This window comes from Zophobas morio, unplaced genomic scaffold (assembly GCF_036711695.1).
Source record: "Zophobas morio isolate AGI-343-1 ecotype UQ-CSIRO unplaced genomic scaffold, CSIRO_AGI_Zmor_V1 ptg000011l, whole genome shotgun sequence".
Classification (NCBI taxonomy): domain Eukaryota; kingdom Metazoa; phylum Arthropoda; class Insecta; order Coleoptera; family Tenebrionidae; genus Zophobas; species Zophobas morio.
This window is the reverse complement of record NW_026972116.1, coordinates 9,983,795-10,000,000: the sequence shown is the minus strand read 5'-3', so window position 1 is coordinate 10,000,000 and position 16,206 is coordinate 9,983,795. Positions and strand designations below refer to the sequence as shown.

The following is a 16,206-nucleotide window of genomic DNA, read 5'->3' as shown; positions in this document are numbered from 1 at the left end:
AAAATTGTTACATCATGCCAGAAAATCCCGTTGTAGTTGAACTTTCGTTATCCGTATTTAACTTCATATGTACAAGTGAAAAAATAAATTTTGATGATCAAATGTTACAGTTTATCCTAATGATTACATTACTACATGATAATAATCTCCTTTGCAATTTTAACAAAGGAGATAATTTTTTTATTTGATTTGATTTTACTTTGATCTAGAGAACAGATAATGTCAATTAAAATTATTTGTGCCTTCTAAAAAGTTGTCGACATTATCACACATTTTTTTAAATGATTCTCTGTTGTAAAACTGGTTTATTATAACGAATATCCTGTTAAATAAAACTGAAATGAAATGCTGAGTGTCCACTTATCTTATGATTCGTGTAATCTTATGGATAACAGAATATTTTTACGATGATCGGTGATTAAAAATCGGCGTGGGTAAAACTCAACAATTTATTTCTCATTAGTAACTCAAATTCACACGTCTAATTACATAGCGATTATATACAAATAATTCCGGCGCAAGTTGGCTGGCTTCTCTCAACATTCGCTGGACTCGACTCGACTGAATTATAATCGTCCCTGAAGGTAGCATCTATTTAAAGTCACATTTCCCTTTTAGAAGTTCCGCAGTCGAGGTCTTTCTGGATTGCCTATCGCGACTTCCTCTTCCAGGCTCTTCTCCCGCCCGGCTGCCATCATCGACAATGAGTCATCATCGCTGTTCATGCTAGAACTCATAGGCGTCGTACTGAAGCGGCGTATGGGTTTCTTTCTTAACAATAAAAAATTATTATTTACACCTAAAGATTGTTATTATTTATTAAGCTTAGGGTGAAAAATACAACGGCAGTACTTTATAGCTTTGCGCAACCAAGGTTAATTATATATCTTTTTTTAATTGGAAATATTTTAAAAACTGTGTTGTTGACTGATTTTGCAGTATACAAAGTTTTTAATAGAAATTTTCAAATTTTATTTAACTAAAAAACATATTTTTTTAAATCTAGCAACTTTTATAAAGTATTCCTAATTAAGCAAATGCACATGTGACAAAAATTTATACAAAATGCGATTTAACTTAAGAAAAAAAAATGTAAGTAAATAACGACGCCGTCGACACATACTGGTGTTTTAAATGCATCTAATACCTTTTATTGTTAGCCACACTATTTTTAAAACGCAAACCAATTTTATCGCATATACGGATGTCGAGATTTTTTTAAGTTTAATTTCGTGATGCTTTGCTCCTATAACAATCATGAAACAACAAATATAATGTAAGAGACTTTTCTGCTTTATAAACAGTAATACAAACCTACACATAATTTCTTTTCAAAGACAAAAAAATAAATACACTCATACTCTCTTACAAAAAATACCATGCGTTGGAAATAAAGGAAATTAGATTTGACTGTGCTTTTAAAAGTCTGTGACGTGATCAATGCGACGATTAATCTTAAAGTGAAAACCTTTTGATAGCATGATATATCAGCAACATAGGGATATTAGCAGCTGCTTTAAAAGCACAGCCAAATTTAATTCCTTTTTTCCGCTTCTCAGCGTTTTCGCTAAATTGTAAAATGTTGCTTGATTTTAAAAAGTTTCCACCTTAAAAAAATTACGGAAATATTAAATTACTGACGAAAAAATGTTTATACACATCAGAACCGGTTGGTGAGGATGATTATAATAATTGATAAGCGTGTTTCTTGGCAAACGTCCTAAACACACAAAAGTGTTTTGTGGAGAACATTTACTGCCAAAGTAGAACATAGACATGAAGACTGTATGTCAGTATAAAAAGCAAAGCTTTCTGTAAATTTGAAACACTTTTAGAAAATTTGCTCCCGTGTACTGTATTGAATAATAAAGCGACTTGTCCAGATAGTAAATCAAGAAATAAATTGCTTCAAATAACATAATTACTTGACTCTAAAAACATTGATAAGATAATAACTTTAAAATTCAAACCTTTAATAAAATATGGGAAAGGTTAATGAAAAACAGACTCCGAGACAACAAAAAAATGTGATGACAAACTACTACGGAATGTTAAAAAGGTAATCCCTCAGTGACACTACACAGTCACTGTATTCATTTAGAAATATTTAGTTAACCACATTCTACTTTTATGTCATTAATATAATTTTTACGAACGTGTATTTAGTTTCTGTAATAAAATTCACAATACATAGTCATAGTTCATTTGATATGGTGTAACGAAATGGAATTTTTTGCAAGAATTCTCACTTAAAGCTCTTCTGATTCACTGAACATAATTCATCAATAGATTTTTTTTCCAGATGTAGGCTTGTGTAATCAGTCCTGTCAAATCCGGCATAAGAAATCGGCTTTGGTCGTTTTCCTGAATTGCGTATAATAAATGTAATTTATTGGTGCCATTATTTGGGGCATGTAATGTGACGTGGTAATTTTGCAAATCGTCGCAAATGAAGAGTTCAAAAATCGCTAATTGAGTGCTTGTTCCGAACAGTTGCTCAATCTGTGCTTATTTTGGAGAGATTGACTTTACAAAATTGTGAGTTTTTCATTGTTGTACTACTTTAAGTTGTTACTTACATTGTAGTGATTAGTTTTTACTAATCGATAACTTTTTGTGTCGGTGGCAAGAGACCGCGGCTGTGCCGCGGCCTTTAGCCGGGCTCACACCGGTGGGTATTTCCCGAAAGGGAAAAGTGTATTATTAGCATTTTTTTTTATACCCGATAGCTATGGCTGAAACTGCGTTTCAATTCCCTGCTAAAGACCAAGCAATTGTGATGAATGCAGTAAGTGAATTAAAACTTACTGACTATGTCATTGCGATTGGTAACCTGATGACTCCTAAAGATATACTTTTTGCATCTCGTATGTCCAACGATCGAGTTTGTATCTACTTGAGTAACAAGGCACTTGTAGATCAAATAGTATCTGAACAACCTGCACTCATTATCAACGGGATTGAAATTAAAATTCGTCGGTTATTAAACCCAGCTAAACGTATCATCTTATCCAATGTATGCCCCACGATTCCTCACTCCATTGTTGAGAATCAAGTTAAAATGTTGGGTTTTACAGCTGTCTCGCCTATGACTTTTCTCAGAGCCGGCATCCAGAACAGTGCTTTTTCACATGTGCTCAGCTTCCGTCGACAAATCTACGTACAACCTTCATCTATCAGTCTCCCATCTTCTGTCGTTCTTAAGTATGATGATACTAACTATAGACTTTTCTTAAGTTTCGACGATGTCTGCTTTAAATGTAAAGCAGCTGGTCACTATGCAGTTGACTGTCCGAATGTCATCGAGAAATCCACTTCTATAGTTTCCCCCTCTGAAAACGCCAAACAATCTGTAGACCAAGTTTATCCCAGTAATAAACGACAAACTACTAACGATGATCCAGATGAAGTAACTCCTTTGGATCTGACTCCAATGTTCCGTGATAAAGATGCTCGTGAAAAGAGAAAGCCCAAAAAAATGAAAATTAGTGACTCACTTGAAAGTCTCACGCCTACATCTGAACTGTTGTCACCTGTTAGACAATTAATAGACAATTCTGGGGTACAGTATCCCGTCGACTTCAACCAGTTCGTAGAGTTTATGGATAAGGTGATAGGAGATAGCAACGTGATGGATCTTATTAACAAATACACAACTGATGTACAGGGAATGTTAAATTTGTTATATGACGTATACCCTCTTGTAGAGCACAAAAGCATCAAAAATAAATGTTTAAAAGCCCAACGTAAACTGAAAAAGGCATACGCAAACTTTGTAGATCAAACATCAGCTGATCCCGTTCCTCCAACCGAGTCGTTTCTAATTTCTCCTCTTCAAGATGAATACTAATAACTTTTCTAAAGCATTTTGTAACCCTTTAATAGCATATACTAACATAGCATCTTTGCCTGCAAAATATGATGAATTCTGTTCTTTTGTTGTCTCGAATAAACCCGCTATATTTTTAATCACTGAAAGTTGGTTAAATGTAGCAATACCCGATTCTCTATACTCTTTACCAGGTTATTCAATATACAGGACTGACCGAAAAGGTAAACGTGGTGGGGGTGTCTGTATCTATGTATCTCATTCGATTACTTCTGTATTCAAAGTCACTCCTCTTGATGTCAACATTGATAAAATTGAAACTCTCTTTCTTAATTTCAAAATTAACACTAGTTCGCTTCTACTTGGGTGTATTTATAGGCCTTCATCTACTGTTATTAATGATGACTTAGTGTTATTTAATACTCTGGATCGCTTATCTGAAAAATACACTCATTTATTGCTATTTGGCGATTTTAATATGCCCGAAGTAAACTGGATGTCTTGTCTGTCTAATCCTCGCTCCACTTCAGAGCAATTGTTGGTAAAATTATTGCAGAATTCGCATCTTGTCCAGATGGTAAATCAACCGACGAGGTATAGACAAAACCAAGATCCATCCAGATTAGATCTTATTCTATCATCCGACGAAAATCTGTTCACAAACATACAGTATTTGGATCCGATTGGTAAATCGGACCATGTAGTTATTTCAGGACAACTACAGTTATGCTACAAAGTGATACCGCGTACGGTCGTCAAAAATAAATCCGTCATTAATTTTGTTGAAGTTAACTCCGAATTTGCTAATCTAGACTGGACTTCAATTTTAACGAACTCAAACATTTTGGAAAATTGGGCCGTTTTCAAAATTACGTTCAACACGGTAGTAGCAAAACATACGGTAATATTTACATCGAAAAAATCTGGTACAAAGCCGTGGATCAACTCGAGAATATTAAAAATGGTTAAGGAAAAACGTCGCCTTTGGAAAATTTACAAACGTTCTAGAAATCAAAGTGATTATGTATCACACCGAACATATTCGAATAGATTGTCGAATACAATAAAGAAAGCTAGAATTTCATTTGAAAATAACGTTGCTAACTCAAAGGATCCCAAACTTCTGTACAAATATATAAGGTCAAGTATTAACGGATTGGCAGAAACTCCACAACTCAAAAATCATAACGGTGACCTAATTACTGATAATTATGTTACTGCCGAAGTTTTCGCGGATAGTTTCTCAGCAAACTACTTGGTGGAACCACCTATTCATTCTTCATTGACCTCTGATTCCATTGTTCATTCTTCTATTCTCATGGATGTAGAATTCTCGGAGGACAACATATCTAAAAAAATCAACTCGTTGAAAGAAAACACCTCTCCAGGACCAGATGGACTATCTGCTACTATGCTACGAAACTGTGCTCAATCTCTATGTAAACCTCTCAGCATTCTGATGACTCAATCTTTTAAATCGGGTTCTCTTCCTTCTGATTGGAAGCTAGCTAATGTGAAACCTATTTATAAAAAAGGAGACAAATACTGTGCGACTAACTATCGACCTATAAGTCTTACTTCTCTCGTCGTAAAAATGATGGAATCGATTATTTGTGATAGTCTTCGTGCGTTTCTTAATCAGCAAAACGTCATACCAACTGAACAACATGGTTTTGTGTCGGGAAGATCTACTACTACTAATCTGCTGAGTTGTGTAAACGATTGGACTAAAAATTTTGATCGAGGAATACCAACTGACGTTATCTATTTTGACTTTGCAAAGGCATTTGATAGAGTCCCAATTCAACGACTTATATTAAAACTAAAATGGCTTGGTGTCTCAGGTAATCTGTTGGTTTGGATTAAATCCTTTCTGTCTGAGCGATTGTTTAGAGTAAAAGTTGGTGAGGTAGTGAGTGGTCACAAGCAGGTAATAAGTGGTGTTCCGCAGGGTTCTGTATTGGGACCCCTCCTGTTTCTTGTATACACAGCCGACTTAAGAAAGCATATTCGGTCACCATGTGCGTTTTATGCTGATGATTTTAAAATCTATAACTCGTCCTGTAAACTAAATGTAATTGCGACGGATATATTAGCTGTGACGGAGTGGAGTAAAAAATGGCTCATTCCTTTGAATATTAGCAAATGTGTTGTCTTGCACATTGGCCCCCATAATCCCAGAGCTGACTACTTCATATATGGTGTTCCACTGACTAAAGTAGATGCACAGAACGACTTAGGAGTAACAATTACCACCGATTTAACGTGGTCACAACATATCGCTAAAATAGTAAGTAAAGCCAACAAAATGGTATATCTATTAAGACGTACGTTTAAAAATCCTGACCATGACACAGTTGCAAAACTACACAAAACATATGTAAGGCCAATCCTGGAGTATTCTAATTTAGTGTGGTATCCAATTTTAGTTAGGGATAGTGATCTGTTAGAAGGCGTTCAGAGGCGTATGACTCGATTACCTTATGGCATTTTGCGACCATCGTATGAACAGAGACTCGTAATCATGAAATGCCCTGCATTGGGTCAAAGAAGAACAAGAGGAGACGCCATTGCAACATTTATTGCACTCATATTAAATGTTCCTCCGACGAACAGCATGTTTACTTTGAATTCTGATGTGCGTACTAGAGGTCATCAGTTTAAGCTCCTGAAAGAAGCGTTTCGCACCAGAACCCGACAGTTTTTCTTCTCGAACCGTATTTTCGACACATGGAACTCTCTCCCTTTACAAGTAGTGTGCAGCCCAAGTGTACTTAGTTTCAAGAAAAATTTTGATCATTTTATGAATATATAAACTATTTGAATTGTAATATTTGTATTTGTTGAATTTAATAAAGTTAAGAACTATTGTTGCTCACGCGGGCATAACAGAGTGTGAGCTCTCTGCTCGAGCGTGCAATAATAATAATAATAATAATAATAATAATAACGAGTAATATGATGGAGCCGTAATGCGATGTTCGTCTGACTGGGTGGCGTAATTCCGACAACAAAAGGGTCGGAAATTGTTGTTATCTCTCTTGATGATTTATGTTGCGTCACACATTCGTCTCTGATTTTGCTTGTTGCGTGAGTACGAACGCCAGAAACAATAAATTACAACGCTAACACAGTCTTCACGAGATCCAGATCTGTTCGCCTTATATTGTTTCGTTAATCATAAAACCTGGAGAACACAAAGCCTTCCATTTGACTTTCACCAACTTCTACACGGCTTTAGCACTCGTTCAGATTAATTATTAAGAGGAAATATCTTCGACGTTGGCACTTCCGTTGAAATTTAATGAAAATGAGTATCTGGGACACTGTTTGCAGTATTTGTACAATTTGAAGGATTTGACGAAGCGCTGTGGAGTAGGCGAGTATTAATTAATTTGTTTTTGTCTACATACATGACGAAGGGTGTAAAAGTTATTTGCGTTGTTTGTGACTTGGATATAATTATTTAAATCCACGGCACTATGAAATATTTTAAACATTTTATAGGGTTCACTAGTATGTGTTAGCATCAAGTTTCAAATTTCCCGTCTTTGTGAATGATATAAGGTCCACTTTCTTGTCTATAAAGCCACAAATGTAGGTCTAGTGGTTCAAGATCCGGAGATCCTATGGCCCACCGGATATTCTAACTATGATTCCTAGATTTGCGTCTTCGGCGGCTTGCAGACCTAACACCACTTGAATTTTATGACCTTATTTAAAAGAAAGGGTACATTTTTCACATCTAACAAACATGAAGGATTTGAAAAGCGAATTCAAAAAATTGGTCGAGGTTATTTCGACAAAACTCCCCTCACCACTGAAGTATGGTTCTTATGGTAATCGTTATAAATTAATAAAATAAAGATATGTATGTAATGTTAAATGAAAGGTAAAGAAACGTTTATTTCAAATGAGTTTTTCAATTACAAAATTTTGTGATAACGTCATCAACATTTTTGGAAGGCACATATCAATTTGGATAGTTGCAGTGTAATACTAATAAAAATAATACTGCATTCCCAAAGCTTCGGGAAATTGGAGTGAGTCGTTCTTGATTTAATTATTAAATTAATTTGCCTTAATAATTATTTTTTTTAATCACTCTGTATAAATAATTCTATGAGTGCATTGATAAACTACAAGTACAGAGTCATAAAATTTTGCATATTCTAAAGAGGATTTATGAGACAAAATGTTGAGATGACGTCATTAATTATTTGGAAAGGGATAAACGAATAAATTTTGATTGAAGATTGAAACCTTAAAACGTTTGCAAGTTTGCAGTTTCACAGTTAAATTATAGAATGTCGTTATACAATTTTGATTTTTTTTTTCCAAAAATCTGTATGTCTGGGGCGAAAAATTAACATTGATTCATACAGCACGTCTGCAGTAGCATCTTCTTTTATAGAATTAAAAAAATATATTGTTGCAAATTTTGGAGATGACGACATCGAACTATTGGTGGAGATGATACAAATTTTTTAGAGTTTTACAATCTACATGATATTTCTAATATGCATACTAAATTTGACAGCAATCAGTTCAGGAGTTTCGAAAATTAGTTAAATTCTAATTAAAATGCGGGCAGACAACAGCAGACCGACAAGCAGACAGACAGACAGAGAAACGGGATACCTATTTCTTCGTAGTCTAGGGGTCTTGAAAAGTCGAGAAAAAATAAAAGTAGGAAGTGGGCCGATGGATAGACTCGAATACATATATGTATATGTATATACCACCATAGCTTACGCTGGGGAAGTAAAAAGAAGTTCATAATTTAAATCAAATTATTCAAGGGATCGGAAATAAAGCGCAATTATATTTAGAAGTTGATAAATTTTTGGTTGAATATTGGCTTATTGCAATTTATTGTTATTACTATTATGTATTATATTTTACAAACATTTTTACGAATGGGTACTTTCATGTTTTCTCGACGTTTCGTAACCTCTAAAGTTTGAAACTACCAGACCGATTGATGTCAAATTTTAGATGTGTCTTAGGAATATTGTGTAGATGGTAAAACACTAATTAAAATTTGTCTAATCGTCCCCATCAACAATTTAATGACGTCATTTTGCTAAGTAATACATACTTCTGTACTTATGGTGTATGAATCTGACTTGATTTTGTTTGTTATTATTGTAATTTTTTATTATTCAATATTTCTGATAGTAAATCTGATCTTTAAATACATATTATCAACCAAATGAAACATGGTCCATGGTTCAATGTCAAACACGTTAGTTTTACATCAAAATGATCTGGGGTTTGATATCTGTTATATCTATTTTTTTCCTTACACTGTCGCTGGTTTGCGTTAGTAGTCCATACATATCTTTACTTTAAATTATAATGGTTATTTTAATTTTATATATTTTTTTAAAAAACTGAAAAGTAATTTTTTCTTTAATTACAAAATGCTAATAAATATTTTTTCTCTCCAGAAAATTAAGCAAATTATCAAACAAGCGGTCTTCGCTTCCTGTTCTGAATTTATAGTTTTTTAGAATAATGCACAAGCGAGCCCTCGATAGCAGAGAAACCATTAACAGTCCACTATTTTCTTTAGTATATCGATGTGTATGGTTGTGGGTGACACCTTCTTTACCTTTACTTTATTACACGCATGTCTTTATTTTAGCTTATAGGAGTAATCATAAAGAATAAAATTTGCAAAATCAAATTTTATAAATTTTCAAAAAACTTGGATAAGTTCTACTGTACTTTATGGGGAGAAAAGTTCTTACTAAAGTTGAAGAAGAATACTTTGTCGGATAAAATTATAAAATATGTACTACCTATATGTAAAAAAACGAGATTCATATGCATTTCCAGATAAACGTATAGTTGTATTGTAATTATTTTTTGTATTTTTATTAGTAACTATAGGAATAAATTAGAATCACCCGGTATATCGAAAATTCTTGATGAGACTGTTATAATGTTAAAAGACATTTGCCAATTCCACACTAACTTGAAAGAATATTATAATATATTCGCATGATACGAATCGAACTGATTTGCGAATTATTTTTTCCCATTTACTTCACGTATTTTATTACATTCGCGAACTTTAATAAGTTTTCTTTGATTTTCTGGTATTGGAATAATTGTATGTACTATTTTTTGTGAATATTTTTTATTGCCCATAGGATAGGAAGATAAGTTATAAAGATTGGTCGAAGTTTATTTCACAGAACTTCCCTCGCTCCTGATGTATAAATTAAACAAATCCAGCTTCCTTGGAAAATTATAATTGTGATGTTTGTTTTGTAATAACCGCTATAATGTAAAAAGTAGTGACGTAAAAAATACCCCTGCAGCCCCTCCACCGTGGGGGTGTAATTTTCAAGGAATTGTACACATTACCCAAGTTTTGACAATGTAAAATATATTTAAAGCAAATAACCAACGGGAAAAAATGGCCTCTCAGTAATAATAGCAAGCTTTAACTTCAAGTGTTTCTTTATTCATCGGAAGAATGTCACGTAGAAATTTCATGCAAATTTCCGTGAGTGTGCCACGTCAAGACAGAGGACTAAAATTATTAATTAAGCCATAGTCGAACTGTTCTGAATAATATTATAATTATTATAATTCTTATTAAATAACGACGTGCGTATTCTCATCTTTTCGAGAAAATGGGGTGTCTCCTTCTTAATTTGCTCAAAAAAAGGGAAAAAGTTTGTTATATCCTGATTTAGTTATGTTAATTTTTTTTGTGAACATTTGGCCGTTTACGTTTAAAACTCAAAGCGGATTTGTACACCAGAAGTATAGGAGTATGTTATTGTATAACATTTAAATAATTTTAAAATAGAATTCTTTGATCAAATTGTTGGTGGCGATGGTTAACCAAGTTTTGGATATCGTCTTACCGTATACATAATATTCCTACTAATAAGTATATAAAATTTGACAACAATCAATGACTTGAACTATTAACTGGCAACCATTTTATTTTTTAATTAATAATAATAATTAGTTTTATGAAAATTAGAACCAATCAAATCTTCAACTCACTTCTTACATAAAAACGTGTTAGTTTTACAACACTTGTATTTGACAAGACTGTGACAGATCCAGCCGATTTGTTTTATTATTTTCCACGCTTGCTTGGCAAACTTCCAGCAGTATAAATGGCACTTTAGGTGCACACCACAGAATACTGATATGTGTTGAAAATTTAATAAAACTTGCAGTTGAAACGGTTGTTACACCTATTAATTATTCTTTGGAATTATTAAACTTGCATTAAATAAATAAATGTAAAATAATATATAACAAATTAATTTATCAGTGTTTTACATCTAGCTGTGCCCTATTTTACAATAATTAATTATTAATTACAAATGATAAATATAATCGGAAACTGATAGACGAAATAAACTTACAATAATTATAAATAGAGAGTGTAAAGAAATTGTCATATTAAACAATTGGCCACTTCCAAATTAAGAAATTTATTTTCAAAATTCGTAGAAATTACAAATTAATAAATTCAAATCAGAAATTACAAAAATCTGTTGTAAATAGCAGTAATAAGCACTTGTATTCGAAAAATGTTATTATCCAAAAATTACGATTTCTTTATTGACGACACAGTTCTATTATTCACTTATAATTTTATTATTACGGAGAAATTAACCTATATCATTTTGAAAATACTGCTATCAAGCAAGATAAGACTCAACCATAATTCTTTACTAATTGTGTTACTAGAACGTATTACGTTTTCAGTGTATTCAGTGTATTATTTACACAAATATTTCCACATGTTCTATTATTACTTAATATCACATACAAGCAATAAAATAAGGTTTTATTTATTTATGCGAAAATAATTAGATGTCACATCAAAACATCTATTGCTTTCTCTTCACCTGGTATATTTGGAACGTGATCTTATAAAAATTTAATCTCAACAAACCTCATCGTTGAACACGACAACTGCAGGATTCCCTAAAGCAGCCTCCGGTCGGATCTTTATTTGTGTGAGGTTCTAATAATAATATTGTTTTGCTTCCTACTTGCTTTGAATTCTTTAACGCACTTCCGTGTTTGGTTTATTTTCGCCCTGGTCGTTACCCTTATATAGGTAGAAGCGGTTCATTAAAAGAAAAGACCGATAAGAATATTAACTACAACTAAAACTTTGAATACAGGATTTTGCTATTTTTTGTTTTACACAGTTGTGTAAATTTGGCGTTCCAGTATTATTAAGTATATTACTTTCGTAAGATATGTTATTTAATATAGAGAACTTCCTTTATCCCAAAAACATAACCAATTCTGCACGTTGGCACCCATCATTCTTCAGGATTGACCTATTTTTTTTTTTAACGTTATTTGTCCACACTAAAATTTCAAGAAGTCCGTTGTGTAATTTCTAAAGATAAAATTGTAAAATTTTGTTGTATAAAACACAAAATCACGCTACCATGAATATTTTGAATGTGTGGGAAAAAATCTAGAAAAACTATTTGTTCATTGCTTCACATTATAGATCCTTTCTTCAAAGTTTGAACAAAATCAGACGTTTTCACTTTCAAACACCAAAATTTGACGCGGAACAACCCGACGTATCTTTTCTTTATTTCCCCTATCCGGAAAACATTTTGCCGACCTTTTCTTTAATCCATAAACAGGAATAAAAAACGAAACCCGCAATTATTATTTCAAGAACATGCGAACACTGGCAGAAAGGTTTGAGAAAAAATTCAACGACGCCCCAGGTACAAAGCCATGCTCCAGACGACCTACATCATCGTTACCCTGACAAGAACAGGTCTCACTTTCGCCGTAATATCTGTCCAGCCTTCACAATTTCACAAACTTAACTCTTAACGCAAAGGCAGTCGCAGTTATCAAGCTCCTTTAACACATTAAACGCAAGTTAGAGTCCCGTCTGTTCTGCAAACAAGTCTCACCACTCATTTTCACCCTTTCCATGGAATTGACCCTCGGGGTAACACTTTTCAGGCAAGCACGGCTCGTGTTACTTCATTAGTTAAAAGGGATGTAATTAATTACGTCAAGCACGAAGGAAGGCGTTATAATAGTTCAACTTTGGTTAAAGTGCCCCGACATCAAATCCCTGCGAACACAAAGTCGTAACTAGCGTTTAGCTTAAGTGTAATTTTAGGAACCTTGCAACCCCTGATATAATTATTTTTATTAATAAACCGCCGTGGTGAACGGCCCGGGGAGATTCACCAAGTTCTCGCGAGTAATTTATTATTTTCCGGGTGCACAAACACTAACTAAATAAAAACGGAGTTTTGGACACGGAGATTAATTAATTTTCGAATTGCCGAAATGTTATATAATTAAAAAAAATAATAAGTTTGCGGAAGTTTAAACATAAATCACACTTCATTTATTTTCATAAGCTAATGTCTTATAATCCATAACATAATAATTAATTCTACACAAAATCCTCTTATAACGTGATCTATTCTAAGTGAAGTAAGTATAATAAAATAATGTACAATATTTGAAACTTTTTGACACTTTGTAACTGATATTTAAATAAACAATAATAAATAAGTGCTTGTAATTTAATAGCTTTAAACCAGAACGTTGCTGGTTTTCAATTCAAAGGTAAAAATTACGTATAGAGAACGTTAAAATTAACCTCTGTTCGCCAATTTAAAGGGACTAAACGGTCGGTTATTCTGGTCACGTCATACTCTTAGAACACGTGAGTATATTAAGGCTGTTGCTACGCTGAACTCAACAAGAAACATCTACCATTGAAGCTCCATAAGAATCAAAGGTAAAATGAAGGTATTGATTACCTAAGAAATATTGTTTATGTAATTATTTTATTTACATAGTCTTTGTTTAACATTATTTTCTAATGTGTCTTATTTAATAAGCTTCAAAGAATTAGACTCCAAGTCGAATTTAAATAAATGTTTCGATCAATTTGTGTAATATAAAATAAAAGATATGTAAGTGTGGTTTATAACATTAAATTTTACTTCCAAAATGACAGACAGGAAAATAAACAAATGCCATTTCACAGCAAATACGGAAATTCATACAAACATGTTTCCGTTTATTTGACTACTTCTTTAGGCTGATTATCTGAAGAGATAAGGAATCTATTTCTGACCTAATTTTATCTCTACACTAGAAATATTGTAACGCTAACCAAACTGTATCCATTTATCCCCTCTGAAAACTGATGACTGATCTCAAAATATAATTCAGTAAATCCTCACCTATTTTCATTTTCCAAGCGTAGGCTAAGGGAAGTAAAGAAAGTGTCACATTCATGAATGTTTAAATCATATTTTCCCCACATTTCACCTCTTGTTAAATATGAAAATGCGAGTTTTCCTGTTTCAGCATATCTATGATCTGTCGGTCTCTTGACAATTTTCTAAAAATAACGTTTGAAGCTATGGAGCTGATTAGATAAACATTTTAGATATATGTAGATGTAACTTAAGATTATCGCGTAGATGGAGGAACATTAATCACAATGTGTCTACGCATCCGATCCAAAAAAATGGATAACAAATCTCATTCGAATTCTTTTGTGACATGCTCCTTTAACTGAATAGTTAAACTTCCGCCTCTGATTTCTTTGAATTTAAGGTTATCGTGAACATGGTAAATCGCTAATTAGAATTTACTTGTTCAAGCCTTTCAACAACTTGATGACGTAATCTCGAATCTCCCTTGAAATGTACATTGAGATGTGTTCCATTATCCATCTAACTATATATGTATAACTAACATGGCAATTAAAACATAAAAATTGGCGACGCTGTAATATTGATTATATAAACATGATGACAACGAGTCATTATTAATGTATTGTGGTCAGTGTCTCCGCCGGTCACGCACGAGACGGGGATTCCCCACCAAACGGGTTTTTTATTGTTCAATAAAATAAAATTTTAATTTTTAATTAATTATCACTATTATTATATTAATTTTAATAGAAGGTGACATTTTATCATAAGGCTCTAATTTATAGTGGAAATAAATACTTATAATTTGTTCGTTGTGTACTTGAAAGTTTCGCTTAAATATTTTATATGCTGCGTTGATCATATTCAGTGGGCGATGACAGTTTTGTTTAAATTTTTAGACCATCTTTTGACCGTTTAAGATATTCAATTAGACAAACTACACACGTTTAAAACTGTCAAATTTAGTTCATGATTTATCCACAAATCCAATAAATTCTTTTCTGTGTATTTTTAATTTAGTTCAATAAAATGTCATATAGTATATCACTTAGCTTAGAAGCAGTATTCATACTTGCCGATGTGCTAACAGTAATCTAAACCTCAAATTCATGTTCTCGTAATTTAACTTTGAAAATGAAGGCAGGCGATGAAATTAGTTTGCCGTGTTTCAAGGTAGTACTACTTACCCTCAAGCTCCTCAAAGTTGAACAAGAACTGAATTTGCTATTTTAATTAATTTTCAAAGCTTGACTAAAACATTAAATTCATACAACTATCACATCGAATTAATCTCTTACTAAACTAACAATCGGGTTCACAAAATTTAAAACTTTACATTGAAAATTGGTCGAAGGTTATTTCGACGGGACTTCCCTATGGCCTTAAGTGCAGTCCAACGAATTTCGCTTCTTTGAAAAAGTATAAAATTCGATTTTGCGAAATTTTAGGTGTGATAACCTCTAAACATTAAAAATTTAGCTTAAAAATATGACTGTTCGTATTTTTTTAAAGTTCCTTGAAGAACTTATTTTTCTGAGTGCATTAATGCTATATACTTTAATCACTTAGTAGACTCCGCCACTGCCTTTGAATAGAACGCATGTTACGAAGACACATTTTGTTAACTTGTTTATATTTAGTCTGGCGCGCAGTGTGCGGAAGCAAGGATACGTATGTCAATTCCGACACGTGCAATACTAATAAAATCAGAAATAAATAATATCAGTCACAGTATAAAAAAAAATGACGACTTATGGGTAGGTCACGACCACAGAGTTCACCACACGTCACCGCTCTTATACTGATATAAAATGTGATGATCAATTTGGCTTTTTTTGCAAAAATATGCCTGGGGTAAAAACTCAGGGCGGATTCATAAACCACAAATACAAGAGTATATAATTTTATAAAATATGAATGGCGGTTATTACAAAAAAAAATGAGGAGACGTCATATATACATGTAATATTTTACAAACATTAATTTGGGAGCATTAATTTATTAATGTGTATGCCATAATTCGTATTTGTTTTAGTAAATATAATAAAAAAATTCACAAATAAATGAGTGAATCACGATATAACTAAATAAATCTCTCTTAAAATTTGTAGCGGACTTGCTACTTTACCTGTGGTTTAATAATTCTCCTCTATTTTTAAA

At 32.8% G+C, this 16,206-nt stretch overlaps 1 protein-coding gene across 2 annotated transcripts in view; it reads left to right on the top strand.

The window, feature by feature from the left end:
* The window catches only part of LOC135126892 (ecdysone-induced protein 74EF), a 380,527-nt gene that overhangs the window by 246,979 nt on the left and 117,342 nt on the right, over positions 1-16,206 (top strand). The window lies entirely within an intron of this gene.